Source organism: Vanellus vanellus (assembly GCF_965231255.1).
Source record: "Vanellus vanellus genome assembly, chromosome: 6".
NCBI lineage: Eukaryota > Metazoa > Chordata > Aves > Charadriiformes > Charadriidae > Vanellus > Vanellus vanellus.
In genome coordinates, this window is record NC_138911.1 from 2,262,589 (window position 1) to 2,284,158 (window position 21,570).

Below are 21,570 nucleotides of genomic sequence, written 5' to 3' on the forward strand. Positions count from 1 at the left end.
ATTAACAGCAGGAAAAAAAAAGAAGAGGAAAAAAGCTGAGTGGTGATAATATGGTTATTTGGAAAAGCTAGAATGCGGGGAAAAAAGAGAAATTATAAGAATATCAATAAAGCTCCTCTTCGTGATTTTTAGAATGAAAGTCAATACCTGTTTTAGAGACAGCGTATGACCTCCGGTTAATCTTGCTGGTTTTGTAAAGGAATAATGACTTGATGATGACGTTCTCTAATATCATTAGTAGCTAATATACTCCATTATGAGACAGTTGAGCCACGCTGGCAAAACCTGTATTGTACTGTACTTCACCTAATTAGCTTAAGACCATAAAGGTAGTATGTAATGGCAAATAAGTAGAAAATTTGCACGTAAGACCAAAGACCGTGTGGAAGAAAAGTGGTTCTTCTCCTCTGCCATTCACATCCAGAACTCTGTGCCCCAGCTTTCAGTGGGAAAACCACCCAAAGGAGGAAAACGTGAAAAACCTTAAAGTGAGAAACCACCGTGAACAGCATGACCCATCTGCAACCCACCGAGGAGCAACTTACAGGTATTACAAGCTACAGACAACAACAGCCGCCTTCTAGGTAATAAATAATATTAAACCCAACACCCAAAAGCAGAAGGAGTTTAGATTTTTCATTTTTTGCCTGTGTTTTTTTAAGAACATCTCCACTTATTCTTTTTATTTATTTGTGTGTGTGTGTGTGTATGTGCAGGTCCTTATAACACTGTTCTGCTTATTTCCTAATAATAGCTGACAGACGTCATTGAAAAGGATCCTGATTAAAAAAGTAGTTATTCAAAAACTGCTTTGAATGTAATTTGAAAATCCCTTCTAACTAGTACCTAGAACAATTCCGCGTTCCCAAATCCAAGGTTGGTTAGAATGGTGAGATCCACAATTAGGTGTAACCGTAGTAACATTTTATAAGTATTTAAGTGATAGTACCGTCGTAAGATGAATGCAGGGATTTCACTGCATGCTCTATTCGGTAATACATGAAGACATTTTTAAATGGATGTTTTGGGGAAGGTAATATAAATATTAAGGATTCCTACAGTTTTTTTACCGGTGAGACTTGAAAGCTGTGCTGATTGGATCCCGTGTCCCACTGAAATCTTCTAAATACAAGGTTGACACAGAATGGTACTTTCTGGTGTCAGTATCATAAATCAAACTGATTGTTCGTTGCGTTTAGTTACCGTTCTACTCATTTGAGCGCAGTAATTTATTGAGCCTTTTTGCAACCTCATTTTAATTAAAATGTTTCTGTCTCTTTAATTGGTTCAACAGTCTGCTCTGTGTGAATATTTGTTTGTTTCTTTAACTGTTTCATAAAGTTTTATTAACAGTTAAGCTGATTTAGGTTTGTCAAATTCCAACATGGGTCACAAACTTCAAGGGGTCAGGGTAACACCTGGTGAGAAGCTCGCAAGCCACCTCGTTTCGCATTCACACTGATACTGAGGTCTCGAATACTCTGATCTTAATGAGTAATAACTGGAAATTGCCCCAACTATGACACTGGTATAGAAGGAGAATAAAATGTGCTCAGTGAAAACTTGCACAACAGAAAAGGTACGTGACAGAGACTAAGAAGATTGAAATACAGGTTTTGTGCTTAAAGAGTCTCCTGGAGATTGAAATCTTATTCATTATGTTTTCCTGTAACGTTCCCTGAAAGACAATATATGCGATCTGGAATACCTGGAAGAAATAAGGAAATTATCATAGAAACATGGAATGGTTTTGGTCAGAAGGGACCTTAAAACTCACCTCGTTCCAACCCCCCCGCCCTGGGCAGGGACACCTCCCCCCAGCCCAGGTTGCTCCCGTCCAACCTGGCCTTGAACACCTCCAGGGATGGGGCAGCCACAGCTTCTCGGGGCAACCTGCGCCGGGGGCTCACCGCCCTCAGAGTGAAAAATTTCTTCCTAATATCTATTCTAAATCTCCCCTCTTCCAGTTTGAAGCCATTCCCCCTCGTCCTATCACAACATGCCCTTGTAAAAAGTCCCTCCCCAGCTCTCCTGTACCCCTTTAGGGACTGGGAGGGGCTCTAAGGTCTCCCCGGAGCCTTCTCTTCTCCAGGCTGAACCCCCCCAACTCTCTCAGCCAGTCCTCCCAGCAGAGGGGCTCCAGCCCTCCCAGCATCTCCGGGGCCTCCTCTGGACATACCAGCACATACACAAAAACGTTCTTCAGCATTATTGCATAAACTCTTGAATAACTGATTGGTGGCCAACTTGTTTGTCGTTTGACGTGAAGCAAGTTGCAATGTATATATATAATGTATATCCATTAAGAGACAGTCAGCCAGAAATGGGATATTTACAACACAGTGTGATGACATAGGTGACTATATTCCAGCTTACCACCTAAAATGCCTTTTCTTCAGGTGTTACCTACAGCTGGCTCAGTAGGTGTGTTCTGCTATTACTCTAAAGCTCTTTAAATGCTGAGCTGTGCTCCTGTGCGTGTACAGAACTGCCTCCGTCTGAGCAATTTTCATCTTATCACCCACCTATGGGTGGGGCAGATTCGATTTTCGTGTCTGCCATATCCCCTGAAGGGTCTGATCCCATAGGCATGCTCGGAACACGCTTGACATGTTGGCAGGACTGTGCTTTTCAGAGAACCTTATGTTTGTTTTCTTTCTAAAATGGGGCTGGAAGAGGTGATCCTCCACTTTTTCATAAGACGGTGGTGATGCCGTTGTTACGGCAGTATAATTGCCTCGGTTCGGTTCTCCCCCTAGCAAAAGTGATTCAAAGCCCTAATGCCCACCTCTCGCCCACGTATGGACTGGGTGGTGACATGTTCCCCTCTCCTTGGAAGCCGTACCAGAGCGCAACAAAGAATTCAAGGCTGGCAGAACTGGCCTCGCATTTATCATAGAATCATAGAATCATAGAATTAGTGAGGTTGGAAGGGACCTTTAAGATCATCAAGTCCAACCGTTAACCTACCCTGATAAAAACACCACCACTTCTAAACCATGTCTCTAAGCACCTCATCTACCCTTTTCTTAAACACCTCCAGGGATGGTGAATCCACCACCTCTCTGGGCAGCCTATTCCAATGTTTAATAACCCTTTCAGTGAAAAAATGCTTCCTAATATCCAATCTAAACCTGCCCTGACATAACTTGAACCCGTTTCCTCTTGTCCTGTCACTTGTCACCAGGGAGAAGGTTTAGGTTGGAAGGGACCTTGAAGATCATCGAATTCCAACCCCCCTGCCATAGGCAGGGACACCTCCTACTAGACCGGGTTGCCCAAGGCCAGGTCCAACCTGGCCTTGAACACCTCCAGGGATGGGGCCTCAACAACCTCTCTGGGCTGGTTCCCAGAATACTTCTTGGGCGGGAATTCGAGCCTCATTTTAGATGCTGTCTACACAATCAATGCTTAGATTCAATGGCTACCGATAATTGCAAGAGCAATTTCTTTCCTTTGTAATTGCATTCATAAGAGCAATACGGTATCTCAGCTGTTACCTGAGGCAGCCCGGGCCTCGGAAGTCATACTTCCAAGCCTGTCCTTGCTCAGACTCCACATGGGACTAGAAAACGATGTGCCAGGACTGAGGCAATTTTTCAAATGTCGTTTTTTGATGTCCTCTTTGAGGAAATTGCGCTCAAGGTGCACATGCCCGGTGCACACACTGCAGGCTGAGAAGCCCCGTGATGGGTCGCAGGTCGAAAGAAGGAGCAATTTAAAATCAGGGTAGTGCCTCCTCCCCCTTCTGCCGCTCATTACTGCCACCTAGAACGAAACAGCAACGTGCCTTGAGTAGTTGAGGATGAACAGTTGTGTGCAGAAGTCCGGAGTGGGAACCGGAGAGATTACTGGAGAGCCTACAGAAGCTTGTGCAATGTGAAGTGGTAACTTTGATAACGCTGTTGTAAGAGCTAGTTGGGAACATCTGTTATGGTATATGATGTCTTCTGTTACACCGTGCTGGTATAGTCAGCTACAAGTTCGGCTCTGCACGTACAAGTTGGAGTCTGAATGGAGCCAACGTCTAATTCCTTGGTTCTCAACAACGTGTTTGGTGCTGAACATGCCAGCTCCGCCTTGCAGCATCTTCAAGAGCCGGTAACGAGCTCTTTAACGAACTTTTGAGTTCGAGTGGTCACCTGGACACAGGGGAATAAAACGGGGAAGAGGCCGGTGTGGTGAGCCCACATTAACATGACACATCGTGCAACGTAGGCGTTCCTTTAGGACGGGCAGTGCTGTTGTATTGAAAACGTATATCGGGGTGTTGCCAAATGCACTTCCATGAGAACAGTGTAATCTCTCAGCTTAACGTATGTCACTACAATAAGAACTAGAGATAAAGCCAGACGTGCTCTCTTCAGGATCCATAAGTGTAGGTAGCTTTTATTACCTCAACGCTTTAATGTGGACTTAGGAAATTATCTAAATAGCGATGAAATGCAAATGAATTTGTTCAGCTCTTGCAAATTAAAACCTACTCTCACCACTGGGATTCCGCATGTCAAAGAAACCAAGAAATATTGCCAAAATAAAGGCGGAAAGACAGAGTCGGGGCTTGCTTTTCAGAAGGTGCCTGTATGCTTGAATTCTCTGCTTTTCACACCAAAAAATCCTCAGCTTGCACACCCCTGCTCCGGAGCGAGCAGTGCCCGGAGATGATCTTTCCTCGTGACTGAACCAAAAAGGTACTAAACTACAGCCGCATTTGGCTCTTTATAAAGTCCAGCCCCAGCTGCCCCTGCTCTCAAGAGGGTTTTTTTGGAGGAAGCAATTAGGATTATTAAGAGGATAAGATGATGGAAAGACACATTCTTTCGGAATTCTGTCAGCAATACTGTAATAACTACAGTATAACAAATCGAGTAATAACTACAACACAGGTGAAGGTTCGCAACTTGATAAGAAATCGTGAGGCAATTCCCAACAAGCGAGAGTTTGTTCTGTACTTTTAGGCTCAGGTTGATCAGCAGAACGTTTCCAGCTGGTAGCCAACCTGATGAACTTCACCTGCTTCCAGGTAAATACAGCAGGATGTTCCTCAGTATCTTCTCCTCCCCCACGGGTTGGAGGTTTCCGTTGTGGCACTTTTGCGTCAAAATCTGAATTATATCGCTATGCTTCGAGTAGTCTTCTTTGACGGGTTGCAAAGATGTTCCTCATCCAAACCCAGTGGTCCCTGGAGGGTATTTATAGCTTATCAGAAAGTTGGTGTGCCTGTTACGGCTGACGATACACCAGGAAAAATGAGAATTAAGTGAAATAATCTTTATTGATTTGACTGGCCACTAAACTGAATACGGTAAATATGCTCCGAAAAACATCGGAGGACCCACATTCCTTCTTTGAAGTAACAATTAATGTTGGAAACACATTTGAAAACACATATGCATATATGTGGAAATACATCTTTTGGGGCTGGTTTAGGTCCCTAGGGGATCTACACCTCTCCCTATTGACTGCCCTATCCTTAAATATGTTTAACACTTAAGTAATACTTATGCTATCTGTATATCTTATCAGCAGGGTGGTTATACTTCGCATAAGCAAATATGCTTATATTTGAGGTTTTGTTTTTGGGATATGTTGAAACATTGCAAAATGTTTCCAATACGTTAGAAACATTCTAGTGGAAACATGCACGGTGATCCATACTCCCTTTTTGCGCCAACTAATCAGGGTTATTGATCCAAGGGCGCTGACACAGGGGTGTCCACTAGAGCTGTTCTTCTGATCTAGGGTGGGTGAGAAGAGATTCAGTCTGCATGTGTTATCGAAATAAAAATAAGGGCGGTTTTTTAGGGCACTATTCCTTTCTTTTTTTTTTTTTCTTTTTTTTAAAATTGTATATAATACCCAAGAGATCTAACATGAACACCTAGAATCTCCAGCATCAGACCCCAGCGTGAATTGGAGAGCTGGGGAAGGACTTTTTACTGGGGCATGTAGCGATAGGACGAGGGGGAATGGCTTTAAACCGGAAGAGGGCAGGTTCAGATTGAACATTAGGAAGAAGTTTTTCCCTGTGAGGGTGGTGAGGCACTGGCCCAGGTTGCCCAGAGAGGTTGTTGAGGCCCCATCCCTGGAGGTGTTCAAGGCCAGGCTGGACGTGGCCTTGGGCAACCTGGGCTGCGGGGAGGTGTCCCTGCCCAGGGCAGGGGGTTGGAACTCGATGATCTTCAAGGTCCTTTCCAACCTAAACCATTCTGCGATTTGTTTCATAAGCCTGGTTTCCTAGGGAAGCCATCCCTCTATGGTGGCTGCTGGTTGTCGGGTTCTCTCCCGCGTAGCCTCGTGTTTGCTGGTCTGTGTCAAACCTCACAGGGGAACAGCAGCACGGGCAATGGCTGTCTTAAAAAAATGTGTGAGGAGTGTCCATTGAGCACAAAAGAGACGCGTGAATCCTTGCGTAAGGAAAAGCGGCAAGAGGAACTTTGTTTCTTACATCTTGTGGTATCAGAGGATGGCTCAGGTTGGTTCCCCGAGCGCCCCTTTGTGACAGCGGCTTCGCTCTGCTTCAGTTTAAGTATCTAGCGTAAAAAGTGTTACGTATTTTAGAATTGCCTGTTTATCACGGAACAATTCTTGGGCTAAAAAAAAATAGCGTGCTGATACACACAGCTTCATACCGGCACAGCGTGGCGAACGTTGAGTAAGAGCAAGCTAATTATGCAAATTAAGCCTGTATACTCTGCAAGAATTGCCGCACACAGAAACCTACGGGACCTTAATTTTCACTCTGACTCACAATTCCATTTCTGCGAACAGACCTGTGCAGGGCAGTTGGGTACCACGTAAGCGGGACTTGCTTAGGTGGGCTTTTCTACCCATTGACAACCTCTTATACCCACCTCACACAGACTGGTTAAAGCCTCGGTTACCCGTGTCTGTGGGGCTGCCTACAACAATAAATAGGTGTGAGGTGGCGTAAGAGGGATCACGTCAGATCAAAGCAATATTCCAGCCAGCTGGGTGTCCAAAAAGCGGATGCCTGAAGAAGGATATAAAGCCAGATTCAATAGGGATTAATTACAGTGTCTATTTTATTCTCATATATGCACCGAATAGACGGTGACTTACGCAGTGTGGAAAGGAAAATAACAGCAGCTCTGGCCCCTGCGACTGTTGCTGGCAGTGATTTAAAGGGCAGCTCTTCTCAGGAATTACTCATTCTACTCCCGCTGACCTACTAGGACCTCTGAGACCCCACCCTCATGCTAGATGTCCCAAGCATTAGCCTAACCTTCTTCTATTCCTCTTGAATAACGAAATAGCCTAAGACACTTTGGCCTGTGGCAACCGAAGTGGATTTACCAGGCTGCGGCTCCTCAGGAAGCTGAAAAAGGATTTGTCCTCATTTGTTTTTTAACATTTGTTGAAGTGGGCAGTAGAGCTACACACACCATGAGAAAAAAAAAACAAACCCAAACCAAAACCAAACAAAACACGGTAATAATATATATGCAAAAAATCATCACCGCTTTGTTTCTGTGTGATTTTTCCTTCCCGCATATTCAGAGAACGCACACTCTTAGCTATAACTCACACCAGGAGCTTACCTAAAAATAGAGAGGGATGCCGTTAAAAAGCGATTTCAGACTAAGATTCCCTGTGTTATTCCTGTTATGTCAGGGTGAGCAGAGTCAACCAGTTCTGGAATGTGGCGTCTTGCTTTCTCTCAGGGCCTGCTGGGATTTCTCATGCACCGTTTCAACACACCATTCTGAAGCTCCAGATCGCTGAATCAGAAACGCTTTCGGACGTCGGGCCCTGTGCGTGAATGAGCAAAGCAAAGCAGGTACGCACTGCCGTAAAAATACTCATTATATTAGCTTTAAATGTCAGCTGTGGGACGTGAGCTAAAAGTTTGATATTGCAGCACACCAAATTGGCTCAATGCATGGGAGGCTGATGTAAGCTGCTTAACCCTACGCATAAAGTTGCAAGCCGTGGGTGTGCGAAAATGAGAGAGACGTTCTCAGGGTACTTTTTAATCCCTTTTTATTAACTCGCTTCTCCTTTTGACTGCCCTTACCAACTGTTAAGTAAAAAAATACCTTCAGTAAGAAGCTGTGACACGCTGACAGCCAGTGACATGAACCTCAGCCTTCAATCACCGCGTGCAATTGTGTAAAGAGTGTAAAGCATCTGTGTCAACCACACCGCTCAGCTTGGTGTCATCTCAAAGTTGCCAAATGCACTTGATCCCACCATCCGCGTTGTTGATGAAGTATGGCTCCCAGTACGGACCCCTGCGGGACACCACTCCTCACTGGTCTCCATCTGGACATGGAGCCGTTGACCACTACCTTCTGGATGCGACCATCCAACCAATTCCTCACCCACTGAATAGTCCACCCATCAAATCCGTATCTCTGCAATTTAGAGGAAAGGATGTTGTGGGGGGCTTTATCAAAGGTCTTACGGAAGTCCAGACAGATGACATCCGTAACTCTTTCCTTGTCCACCAATGGAGTCACTCCATCACGATTTATTCACTCCTCACTCGCCAGCCTTATACATTAAAAATTGTTTAATATTTTTTGTTTACCACTTATGGTAAAAAGCTTACACAAGTAAGACCAAAAAACTTCAAAACGGCAGCCTGCATTATTGTAAAAAAAAATAACAAATGCATATGTGCAGCTTCTTTTACAGCTTTCTTAACACAAGGTTGGTTTGGTGGTTTTGCAACAGCATGGGTTGTCCCCACTGTTTGCCTGCTGGCAGGTTTAAACTTGCAGAAGTCATGCTCATTCTGATGAATTAATTCTGTCTTACATTTCTTTTAGATTTATAACATAAAATGAAATATTAAAAGAAAAGAAAATGAAATATTAAAAGAAAATAAAACCGAAATATTAAAAGCTTCCAATAGAAATTGGATTTACGCCCCTGCTTTTTAATCCTTTGAAGTACGTGGAAAGCCCCCACTTTTGTTTAGTGATCTCTAACCGATGGTGCATGAGGGATGAAAAGGAGGGATGGGTAGGTGGACCGAAAGCGTGCAAGTCCAGGGTTGAGCCTCACAGGTGCTGCATGAGGTTGGAGAAGTTCGCATTTTATAGCAATATCTTTAAGTTGTTAACTTAAGCTATATACGTCGTCCCGGTTTGAGCAATGCAGAACTAATGTCTTTTTCAGTAATTTCACTTTTCAGTCTCTTCTAATGCCTGGGAAAACTGCACTTTTAGAAGACTCGAGTGTCTGAATTGGTGAAAATATTTACTTTACAGCCAGCTATGGTGTGTATGTTTCAAGGTCTTGGTGTTTTTGAGCTCACCGGGTGCAGGGACGAGGAGGAGTGAGACCCGGGCACTTGCCCCAAGCTGCCAACAGGGTTATTTCATGCCACGAATGGCACATTCCATATAAATTAGAAAGTTTGCTGAGGAGCTCTCTCTCTCCCGTGATGGCTGCCATGCTGAGAACTCCTCGCCCCGGTGCCGGAGCCCCGAGCCCTTCCCTTCCTCCCGAAGCCGCAGCGCTGGCGGTGTCCCACGTTGGCTGTCCCTGCGGGGAGCGCACGGCTTCTACTGATAGAATGGGCTGAGGATAATTCTTGTATATTCTATATTGGTATCGGGATCAATACTGGTTCTTTAGTGTTATTAGCATTAATTATCTAGTCTTATTCTATTAAACCTGTTTCTATTTCAACCCTCGCGTTTCCTTGGTTTTTCCCGATTCCCCTTCCCGGGTGGGGAGGGGTCGTCGGGTGAGAGAATAATTGTGCGAACAACAATAAGTTGTTGTGGGTTCCTCAGACCACAACAGATGTGAATTTTACTTGCTGTGCAGGAAGACTGGTAAGCGGGGTTGTATGCAAGTTAGGAGACCACAGCAACTAGTCACCGCCCAATGCACCCAGCAAAAGGCTGGGATCGGCATGGTGCTGGAAAAGGGGTCTTCCGTTGCCTCTCCCCAGTTGTGGCTGAAACGCTGCAGTGTTTCCTGCCCAAGTTGTCCTTTTCAAGATCTCTGCAACAAATTGCCTATGCCGAGAGCACGCTCCAAGTGTTGTTCTCTGTTTTGGACGGACTTTGTGAACAGGTAAGAAGGAGGGGTTGGAGTTTGAAGATAGGTCACTTCTAATTAGAAGCCGTATGTGCTTTTTGTGGAGAGGACGTTAAGGCAGCAGGCTGGTAGCACATCCTGGCGTCAGGTGAAATGTAGCAGTGTATAACGACAGAGTAGAAAAAGTACTGAGGAAACTTTCCCCTGACTCAAATAATATGTTATTTGGACTGTGATTTACAGTTTGACCATCTCTCCATAACGCGCCCTCTCCAACGAGCCAAGGGACCTTGGCTCTTAACTCCTTTTTGTTCCTTTATTCCTTTTAATCCTCTGTACCATGGGCATGGATTCCTCGTTTTAGCTACCTACATTCAAAAACATTTGGTGACTAAAGGCGCTGCATTTTATTTTTAACCAATGTCCCCCTTTTTCCTGAACGGACCGTTAATTTGCACCCTCGCTACACTTACCGGTTCAAAATCTGGATATCCCTCGGTAGTTTCATTGCAGCTGTAAAGAGGATCTGTGTAAGTTATCTTGCCACCTTCATCTCTTGCTAATAACAACCTGTGAAGGGATTTACCTCTGGGCTACTATCTCCAGTTTTCGTACTCCTGGTATTTTGCCAGTCTTTCTTCCCACTGTAAGCTGATTTGGTATAAATACCGGTGGGATATCGGGTATAACGCCTGGATTTCGGCAGCTGGACTGTTTCTGTGTGAGCTGTCCTTCTCCATAAAAGTCTGTTGTTATTTCTTACCGCAAGTACACCCCGTGTGCTGTGCGCAGCAGAGGAGAAGAGATCCCAGCTGATTTCTTGCAAATTTATTGAAAGTATGCCAAGAGTACCAGAGACAATGGCAACAAACCCGAGTGGTTGCCTCCTCCAGGGAGCTGTACAAGAGCCCTGTCCCCTCTCCTTGTATTATTCTGCCTTTCAGGCCTTCATCAGCATCGACTGCTGTCCTTTTATGTTGTCCTCTTCATTCTAGTGGTTCTTCTCCACTCACCTGCTTGTTGCAGCAGGAGAGAAACCCAGGTTTGGTTCCACGAGCCAGGGTGGTTTCTCCTTTCTCACCAGCGTTCTCCTTGAGGAGTTGTTTCCCTCGGTCATGCTCCCTAAGTCTGTATTGTCATAACCTTTCTGTGTCCACCTCAAGGATTCTGTTACCTCCTTTTCTCTCTGCGCCTCCCCAACACCATTCCAACCCCCCACCCCCTCCATCTCCAGTCCTCCTTCCAGCCCTGCTAACAGGGCACGACTGGAGCGCACTTGACCCTGGCGTGGACCAAATGCCCAGTGTCAGTGTGGCTGGGGCTGGTCGTGGGAATAAAAGCTTGCCTTCCGTTTTTTTCTCAATGAAAGTGTGACTTTGGCAAAATCTCTGGAATGTCATTTCCTTTGCTGCTGCGTCTTCAGAACTGCGGTTCTCGTGGAGCAGAAGATTCCTGGAAAAGGAATAAGCAAGTTCGTAAATATGACCTCAGACGTTAAAAGCAAGGTTGAAGTATTGGTGCCTTCTTTATACAGACAGTTTTATTGCCTTCCATGAGTGTGTTGTCACTGTTCAGTTGCATGAACAAGGGTGTGTCTTGCGTTCTTCTTGCTGTTAGTGTCTGAATCTGCTGACAGCAATGTAATTCCTCTTGACTCTACAAAAAAACTTCTTAACGTGTTTCCCACTGGTAGAGCAACCCAGGAGGTCGGGCAAGGCTGCATGGATTTTAAATAAAACCTAAGGCAAAGCAATCAGGGGTTGTCTCTAATCATAGAACAGTTTGGGTTGGAAGGGGCCTTTAAAGAGGATCTAGTACAACCCCCCTGCCATGGGCGGGGAAATTTTTCACTAGATCAGGTTGCTCAAAACCCCATCCAGCCTGACCTTGAATGTTTCCAGTGATGGGGTATCCAGAAGACTTACTTTGGTTTGTTAATATGAGGGGGTTTAAGGTAAGAGCTCTACAGATGGAGAGAAAAATTAAGCAGTGATTATAAGCTTCTGTAACTCCACAACAGCGGTGTCTGATCACCCCCCGTGTCTTTTTCACGTGCTGATCTTTATAATCTTTTTGGGAGCTGGGAAAATGCCCTATCCATTATAGGGCGAGAAGTCTCAACATCTGCCTCTAAATGGTTTGAAAGTGCGATGAGTGATCTATTTTTATAAGAAGACTGTGGCAGAGAAGGTAATTAAGTCCAAATTTTTTGCATCACTGAACCCTCTGTGAAAGCAAACGGCCATATAGATGTGTCTATTAATACAAAGGGGAAAGATTCAGACGTACGAAAGATGAGAAAGAAATGCAAAACGGCAAGTTAAAAACAGGTTGGAGACCTCTGAGGAGGAATGTTTGCACTAGAAAGAGATGCGGGCTCAATTTCTTCTTGCTTGCCCCATCTTCGTTTTGCGTCTCAGCCTACGATGCGATACTTCTATCATCTATTTTCTCCGTATGCATTTCAGCATCCTTTTGCAACATTTCATTGTGATATTAATGCCGATGAAAAAGTACACAAACTTGTTGCTAACTGCCGAGCTGGCACCTGATAAGCCCAGCGCTGAGCCCCCCCAAAATTCTACATTCTTGTTAATGAGAGCTTGCACGGTGGGAGTGTCAGGAGAAGACACTAAGACCCCCTTCTATCTCCTGGCAACTGGATCTTCCCATTTATCATAGAATCATAGAATGGTTTAGGTTGGAAAGAACCTTGAAGATTATCGAGTTCCAACGCCCCTGCCGTAGGCAGGGACACCTCCCACTAGACCAGGTTGCCCAAGGCCATGTCCAGCCTACGTTGCTCTAGAGCTTGGACTCTACACTGAGCTCATCTCCAAGCTCAACTTGTCCTTGGGGTCATTGCACGACAGTTTTAGCATCATCTTCATCTTGAACTGGGAGCAAAACCTGCCTGTTCCAGTTGCCCTCTAGCTCATGTGCTCATGTGTAGTAACAGCCAACAAAGCAGCTGTGGCAATGTGCTCCCCCCAGTGGCAAACACATCAGGATGAAAATGAAATGCGTGACAGGATTCTACTCTACGTTTTCTAAAACCAAAGAGACAAACATTAGTTATACAAAAAAGAAGTCAGGGTCACTTAATAATTTCAACACAGTTGTCCGTGTGATCTCATTTTCTTTGTGGAGTAAGTGTTTAACGCGTGCCTGGCAGAAAGATTGCTCCTCTCATAGATTTTCAGGTGTCAGCTCTCAGGCCCTTCTTCGAGGACATTATTTCTAGGCAATATGGAGACATAGTTTTCAGTGTAAAATCACCTTATTTTGGAGTGCACTCCTCTGCTGCTGGGTGCATTTTACCTCAATTCCGGAGTCAGCTCTTCCCTTAAGCCAAATCAAAGCTTTTTTTTTTTAATTTACAAAGTGCTTTCAGAGGAGTCTTTGACCAGATCCAGATCTGGAGAAAACTATTGTGTCTTTCTTCACTTACTAGGGAGAAACATCTGAGTTCATAATTGGTTGATATTGGGACAAATAATAAGAGGGAGGCTGGAGAGCCTTAAGAATTTGATCAGAAATCTGGAGGGGTTGAGAGTAGTATGCGCATCATTTAACATTAATATATTCTAGTGGCATAGGCTTACCGCAAATAGCATATAAGGGGGGATGAAGTTTGGTGCTTTGAAGCATCCTTGCCTCCTGAGAAAAGGAGAAAATCCTCAAGGAGGAAAATAGGAAAGGATTAGGAAAAACAATCCAAGTTTGCCTCCTTGTGGTGCTGTCCCGCTGTTACGCCTAGAAATGGACAGCTTCTTCCTTTTCCTTGCATGGATTCCTCCCTGTTTGCCGCTGAGACCGGGACAGCTGCGTTCGTTACGGATTGCTTGGAGCACCCCTGGCCTTTCAGCGCCTCAGGGGGTGATTTTGGAGACTCTCGATGCCAGGCAGCGTTCTTCAGCCGGGACAAGGACAGGATGCGGTTTTGCCTGACAATATGGGACACGACGATGCAGCGGTCCTGCGTCGAAGTACTGCGTGCATAGCACAGAAACGTTGTCCAAAGAAGTGTAATGATGATATAAAAAACTCACTATCTTTCTCCTGGGTTACTACTACTATCGTTTGTATTAGGTGCGTTTGAAAATTTAGAGGCGGTGTGATTGCAACAATTCATTTATAGGACCCATTTATGCAGCTGGAGCTATTCAGCCAAAGCACTCTTCTGTGTGTAAAAGAACCCAAATTGTCTTTAGCAAGTGAGTCTGGTACTGTTTGAGAGAGAGCGGGAAGGCAACAAACATTAAAAATATAGCTGAAATACAAGGACTTGCAGGGAAATATAAGGAATTACAGGGAAAGGCTCAGGAAAAGGTTAAGGGCTTTTTCTCCTTGAGCACCCCCCTCCCACGGATGAAAGGGAACCTCATCCTCTGGCAGTTGTGTGAAAAATCTTACGCCCAGGGAGGACTGGAACAACATTTTTTGGGGTCTGGTGGGACTTATTCAGCAGCAAAGCTTCAGCTTGCTCACCAGGTACCCCTGATCTTCGGTATCCTTTCAGTAACAAACAAAACCATGCACAACCAAGAGTAAAAGCCACACTGGGCTACAGACTTAAAAAAAACCCCTCTTTCTGAATTACAGGTTGTTACCACTCTTCTCAGGAAATAAGGGACTTTGCAGTCAATAACTGTAATAAACTCATGTAAATCAACAACAGAAAAATCTAGGACAGCCTCTGACTCCCAGCCTAAGAAAGTGCAGACTACAGAAATCCAAATGCTCTATTTTTTGTTTAGAAAGCACGATTGTCTGAAAGCCATGAAAAAAATCATTCTTTCAGAATTTTGCTAAAAGCCTTCGATTAAAAACACTGACAGGTCTGGGTTAATTGGTAACAACAGCATATTTGGAAGCCAGGACTACACGGGACTTTTAAAATTCACAACTTTAAACCGAAAACCGTATATTTAGAGCAGCCATTCCAGCACCTGTACAGGGACAGTCGTCCGCACGGAAATCCGCAGTGTGAAGTTCGTAGGAGTGTTTTGCTGCAGTTTTCTCCCCCTCTGCATTCTGACTGCTCTGCATCTTGTTATTGAATGAATTTGACTCACATATTTTTCCAACAAATCGTGAGGGCTTGTTCCTAAACTAGACAACTTGGCAGACGCTTGCCGGCATACCTGGCTTGTCTGCAAGCCTAAACAAGGCGGTTCAGCGTTCCCACCTCACGTGTAATTAGTGTCGCTGCTCAACATGATGTGAAGAAAGGAGCAAGCAACAGGCATCTTTCTCAAGCACCTTCTTCTTGACGTAGCTTTGGATACCATAGGGAGTTTGCCGGTGTCCTGGAGGACTCACGTCAACTTTGAGGAATCTATCTTGGTAACCACAGAAGGTGCTCTTTGCCATCAGCTTATGGTGTCTCATTTTCTGAGGGGGAGAGATTCGGGGGCTGGCCTTCGGCACAAGACTCCTCCAAAAACTCTTCTCCAAGAAATGGAGTACAGAAATAACTACATGGCCTCTTGTACAAGTAGTCTGTTCTTTCAATCCGTCTCGCAAAAAGCAGAAGGGGTTTTAGTCTGACAATCAAATCTTGATCTAAAACTGCAGTAGACAGCAAGACACAGACAAAGAATCGGCCTAACCAAGGTGAATATTTAGTTATCCTGCCCATTTTCAAATTCAAATAAAGCTACAGTCAAGGATACTACTCCAACATGCAAAGTAAGTTACCAGAAGTCTCAAGAGAGAGCACAGTGTTTGGAGTACGGAGTTTGAGACTAAATGACAGAGCCTAGTTTCTCATAACTTTATATTCCTTAACTACGAGTTCCAGTTGAAAGGGTTTTTTCTTTCTTTTTTTTTTTTTTTTTTTTTACCAGTTGTTAGTCTCTGTCTCACAATAGCTGAGCCCTCAGTGGAGACGCTTGAATGAGCTTTCAGAACCAACTGTCTGTTTATACAAACTTGTGGGAACTTATTCTTGGCATATTTTTATCAAATTTGAAATGGTGTAGAGGCCCCAGTGAGTTCAAAAGTTGTTGGCTGGGAGGAAAAGTGAGCCGAGAAACAGGTAGGCACCTCATAAATCTCATTTTCTTGGAAAACCGAGCTAAAAAGAAAAGCTCAAGGAGACGTTTGTGACTAACAAGCTGGGATTTCTTTTTCAAAGTAAGCAGGAAAGAAAAGGGCAAAGAAACCGGTCCTTTTCTCTCCTGTTCCAGCCAAGGCAGTGAGATCTGCTCCTTTTGGCCCATCGTTTCCTCAGGACACTCCCCACCTGCTCTGTTTTAATGTCCCTTCTAATATTGCGTTACTTTACCATCTGTGATGCAGATTACCTGAAGGCCCCATCTGGATGACGAGGTAGTGCAGCAAATACAGAAGTAGTCCTGGGCATGAGCAACCAGCGTGAATTCTCGGCGGTCCATGATCATTTTCTCTCCACTTTCCACGGCTAATCCCCATGGGTAAAGCTCTGCGCCTGCAGTGGAAAAAAAAAAAAAAAAAAAAAAAAAGAAGTTAATATTTTTAAAGCTTTGAATAGAAATTGTGCACATGGGTACTTAGATCAAGGTCCTGGTTGAGGCGAGAAGAATGGGAAGTAAAGGGTGAGGTGACACGGGGCTGGGTCGTGTTTGGGTCCATACATTCCTTAAGGTGTGACGCTGGCAGGGCATCAAAACCCGGTCCACTGCGGAAAACCGTTGGCAACATCGCAGTGACAGCAGGAGGTGTTTGCTTTCAGGGCTGGTGTGGTAAAACTGTAATTTCTTAACCTGTTTCAAGCTGGCTTACGACCGCTTTGGAAGCCCAGGGATGGTCCCGTCAACAGCGGGTCCCTCTTCCTTACGCAGGATGAATGAACCTTTTCTAGAATGCATCTAAAATCAGATTGTCAAACCCCCAAATTCAAGTTACAGTTAAACAAAGTATAGGGCTTTTTTTTTTTTTTTAAGCCTACAAATGCCAACAATATTTTAAAAATTAAAAGAACTTTTTGAGAACTGAAGAGGAAATGCATCTTTTCCCCCTCTCCTACCCCTGTCCCAAGAGAACCTTCTCCCAGCACTCACTGATTCCTGAGTTGCTCTTATGCGCAGAGGTCTAAGTTTCAAGCTTTTCTGAGTAAGCATAAGGCACCTTTTCCCCCTTCTTCTCTCCACCCCATGAATACAGGATATTTTTTTTTTTTTTTTCACTTTTGTGGCTGCTGGGAACAGAAGAGTTAAGAAAAATACGCAGAACCGTGGGGCTTATGGTGGACTAGCAAGTGCTGATACCACCCCCGAAAATGCATCCCAAAAGCAAACAACATGGGTCAGTGTCTTGCGATAACAACTGAGGCATTAGAAATGGCAGAAGTTTTTCAGTCCTCTCCTGATTGGGTTACGTCTAGGGGCAGTTTATGGAGAGAAGGGATGTGGTGTCATGTCCAGTACTTGAAGAGGACCTACAGGAGAGCTGGGGAAGGACTTTTTAGAAGTGCATGTAGCGATAGGATGAGGGGGAACGGCTTCAAAGTGGAAGAGGGGAGATTGAGATGAGATATGAGGAGGAAATTTTTCACTCTGAGGACGGTGAGCCCCTGGCACAGGGTGCCCCGAGAAGCTGTGGCTGCCCCATCCCTGGAGGTGTTCAAGGCCGGGTTGGACGGGGCTGGGAGCAACCTGGGCTGGGGGGAGGTGTCCCTGCCCAGGGCAGGGGAGTGGAACTGGATGATCTTCAAGGTCCCTTCCAACCCAAACCATTCTATGATTCTGTGGCTGAGGATTAGTCTTGCATCTCCTTTGCTTGCTCCATGCAATATCCTGTGACACGCTAGCAGCGGTTGGGACTGACTCAGGCTAAGGAAGCTCATCCCTTTGCCTCAATCTGCAGCTCACAAAGCCCTTTTACGCCTCCTACAAAAGGAAATGAAATCGCATTATGTCCCTTATACAATCCAGTTGGGTTCAAATTCATTGCATCACAGTGCTCTCAGCCCTTTGTCCCAGGACACCGGGAGATCCTGCTGTATACTTCATACTTCGAGATCCAGATCTCCCAGGCAATAAATAATCCCAGCTGCTGCAAAGCTTTGTGTTTCATGCCCCAAAGACAGCACTTGCAGCACCGGGCCAGCCAATGGATCGCAGAGCGGTTTGTGCGTCTGGCATCGCCGCCTCCTTAGGTTTATAATCTGTGAGCAATCAGTATATAAGCAACTAGCAGCTGCCCAGGGCTAAGATTAAACAATTAGTACTCCACTTGGATTTTCAGAAGTGTCCCACAGGCACAGTTCAAGGCCTCTGGTTGTCTAATCAAGGATTAAGAGCAATTAAGAGAAGTAAAGTGCAATGCTTGCGTGGTATCCACTAATATCCATCACGCCGGGCTGGCGCAAAACACTTAGGACACGCGTTTTTAAAATGCAATCTGTTTCCTCCCGAGGTTAACCCTCCAGGCAGATCATCTAAAGAAAATACCATACGAGAACCTGGTGTCTATAGACAGAGAAGAAAAAAAAGCACTCCACGGAGTTAACCTGTGTAGCAGTAACCCACAAATGCAGATGAAGACCCCGGGTCCATGCCTCGATGAGCCAGTTCCAGCCGGGAGAGGAGAGCTCTTGGTCCACCAACTCAAGGACGTAGAACTGCAAAGAAACGGACCGTGGTCCTGTGCCTGCAAGGCAGTGAAGGACTCGCTATAAACTCTGATTCGCATTACATAGGACATAACATCGGTTGGTCCCTGAGCCTTCGCTGATGACCAAGAAGGGACACACAGCACGGGCGTTTGTGAGGACAAAAGGGCGTCTTTTATGCATCTGTTGTTTCCCCACAAACATTTACAGGGAAGTTCGCGGTACCCCTTCTCTCTGTCTGGCAGCTGTCCAGGGAACCTCAGGAACTGGGCGATGGGATACTTCAGATGCGCATGCAAATTCACCTCCTGAAGTCCACATTAGTTACCTGTTCCGTATTCTTAGTGGGCACTGTCGTCTTCCCGGTTCCTTTGTTGAGACGGGGCAACTCTTTTGCTCACCTCAGTGGCTGCTTTGCCTGCCTCGGGTGTAACATTTCCTTCTCTTTTAAGGATGCTCCTTTTCGCTTTTTACCAAAACCTTTTTCCTTTCTGTTTTGCTTAAATAGTTGTAAATTATGCATACTCTGAATAAACTCCTATGAACAGTTTCTCTTTGTTACTCTTTGCTGACCTTTAATTTGTAAAAGCTGAAGCAAAAATCAACTGGGAATAGTTACGCTCCTGTGCTTTTGCCAATTTCTCTTTCAATAATACAGGTCAGCTTTAAACGAAGCGCGTAAAATAATCTTCTAACAAAAATAAGCAAGCATGAAATAACCTGGTATGCATAAATAATCATAAGTGAGGTTCTTGGACTTTGAGCAAGAGTATCACCTACCTCCAATAATCAGATTCTTGAGCTAAGGGATGTGGTGACAACAGAAAAGAAAAATAGACTACTGCGCTGTTGATCCATAGAAGCTCTGCAGGGATTGTGCAAGCAAATATAAAAGCATTTGTCAGAATAATTGATGAATGTTTTTTTTCTAATGGCTGTTTGAGACCTGCCCTTATATGAAGGTGTTTCTAATATAACAACCCTCTTAAAGGAGGTACTACAATGCAACATTCGCTTATCTATGCTAAACTACTTAACGCCATTTATATTGATTTATTGAATTATATTGTCTGTTCTTTGGATGCTGGACAGCTACACTTCTACTACAAAGGAATTATAATTAGACACTTATTTTTATGGTTCCTTATCAACGTGTAAGAAGCTTTCAACAGATTTTGATTATCGGTATACATACTCAAAGGCACAGACGAGGGCCATTTGTCTGTGATTTACATGGCATTGATTGTTTGAACTGTAGCCTCGTTTTACAACACTCAGGTTGCAGTTATAAATCACACAACTTCCAGCACTAGCTGCACTCCTGGGCCTGGGGACGCGAAGTAAGCTGGCGCATATCCTATAGCTATGCCACCTATACAAACTTACATTTCCAAATGCACCGGCGAGCCAACGTCTCTGCTAACCTGATAAATTCTTTTTGGCAAGCAAGAATGATTTGCGTGGTTTGCCTAACGTAAGAGCCAGCGTTGACTTCCCGTCTCTGCTTCTTTCACCTTAGCGGGGAAGCAGAAGGCAGAAGATCGTAAAAGAAAGGATGAGTTGTGATGAAATGTGGATCCAGCCGCTTGAGGTCAAACAAGACAATTCGGCAACCTCGTCGGTGCTAGGCACGGGTTGTGCAAGGAACCAGTCCAGCCACAAAATGCAGATCCTCCCTTTTCATCTTGATAATGGTTCCTAACTGACAGAATGAGTTATACGGATCTGCTTTGCTCCCCCTCGTTTCCCTCCAATAAAAGTGACTAAATTGTTCTCACAGAGCGAGTGGGTGTCCAGGATTTTGTAAGACAATTCTAAGTGTGCAAGGCGCCAATTCTCGGGTGAGATTGGTTAAATAACTTGACTGTGATTTTAATATTCTATCTCCCTTGGGGAGAATAAAGAAGAATCGTGGAGACTCACTTCTAAAGGTGAGGGATGGTGATCGCAAAAGTAATTCTGCAGAAAGTTATTAATTGTTTGATTTTCTATTTCAACTGCTTCTTCAGAATTTTTCTGAAATTTGTTTCAATCATTAAAAAAAAAAAAAAAAGAAAAGGTGGTGATAAGAGCTGGAAGAACAATTCCTTGAAGACCTCTGTTATTTCACTTATGAGAGAGAAGATGGAGATGTGAGTTGGTCACAGTCTGTAACAAATGGAAGGACTACAAAGAAAATCTGAGTAGATCTCAAGTGCTTCAGTTTTCTTTAAATCTTAAACTTGCTGCCTCCAGCAATGAGTGTTTAGAAAAAGAACGTTATCAGCCCTAAGACTGAAGGACTCATTAAATAGGATTCATGTTGCCTAGCTTTATGAAGTCAAGCATCTAGTCTAAGCTAGTGTCTAGGTCCTCTTGTCAATGAAGCCAGATAGCCATCTCTAGATGTAATTTATGCTGTCCACTTTGCTCCAATTATTATAGAGCAAAAATAAATAAATCATTTAGATGATGCATTTTTAGACAGCTAAGGGAATGAATTCATTCATTGTATCTGAACTATTCTAACACTCACATCATCCTTTTTTGAGACAGAGAGATGTCATGGAGCACTTTCTGTACCTGTACCACCACACAGCACAATCCTTAAATGCATAGCTGATAAAAAGAGGTTAGTTTGTTAAAGGAAATAATCTGCTTGTGACGTAGTGAAAGGAAGATGAGTTAAAAACACTTGTTTACCCACTACTATGTTTAAGTCTTCCTTTTTTTTTTTTTTTTGTTATGATTTTGTAGTCACATTTTCCCATCCTTCATTGTCAGGTCATTCTGCTTCTGTATTAGTCAGTCACAAACAGAGCAAAGGAAGCTGCTCTAATTAAGCGTACTTATTTATACGGTCTGCACGTTCAGTATCCTGTATATATTACCTGAGCACCCTTTAGTGTAAGCGAATATTAGTATACCTTTTTAAAAAAATGCATTTTCAGTGCTGCCATACTGGATATGTT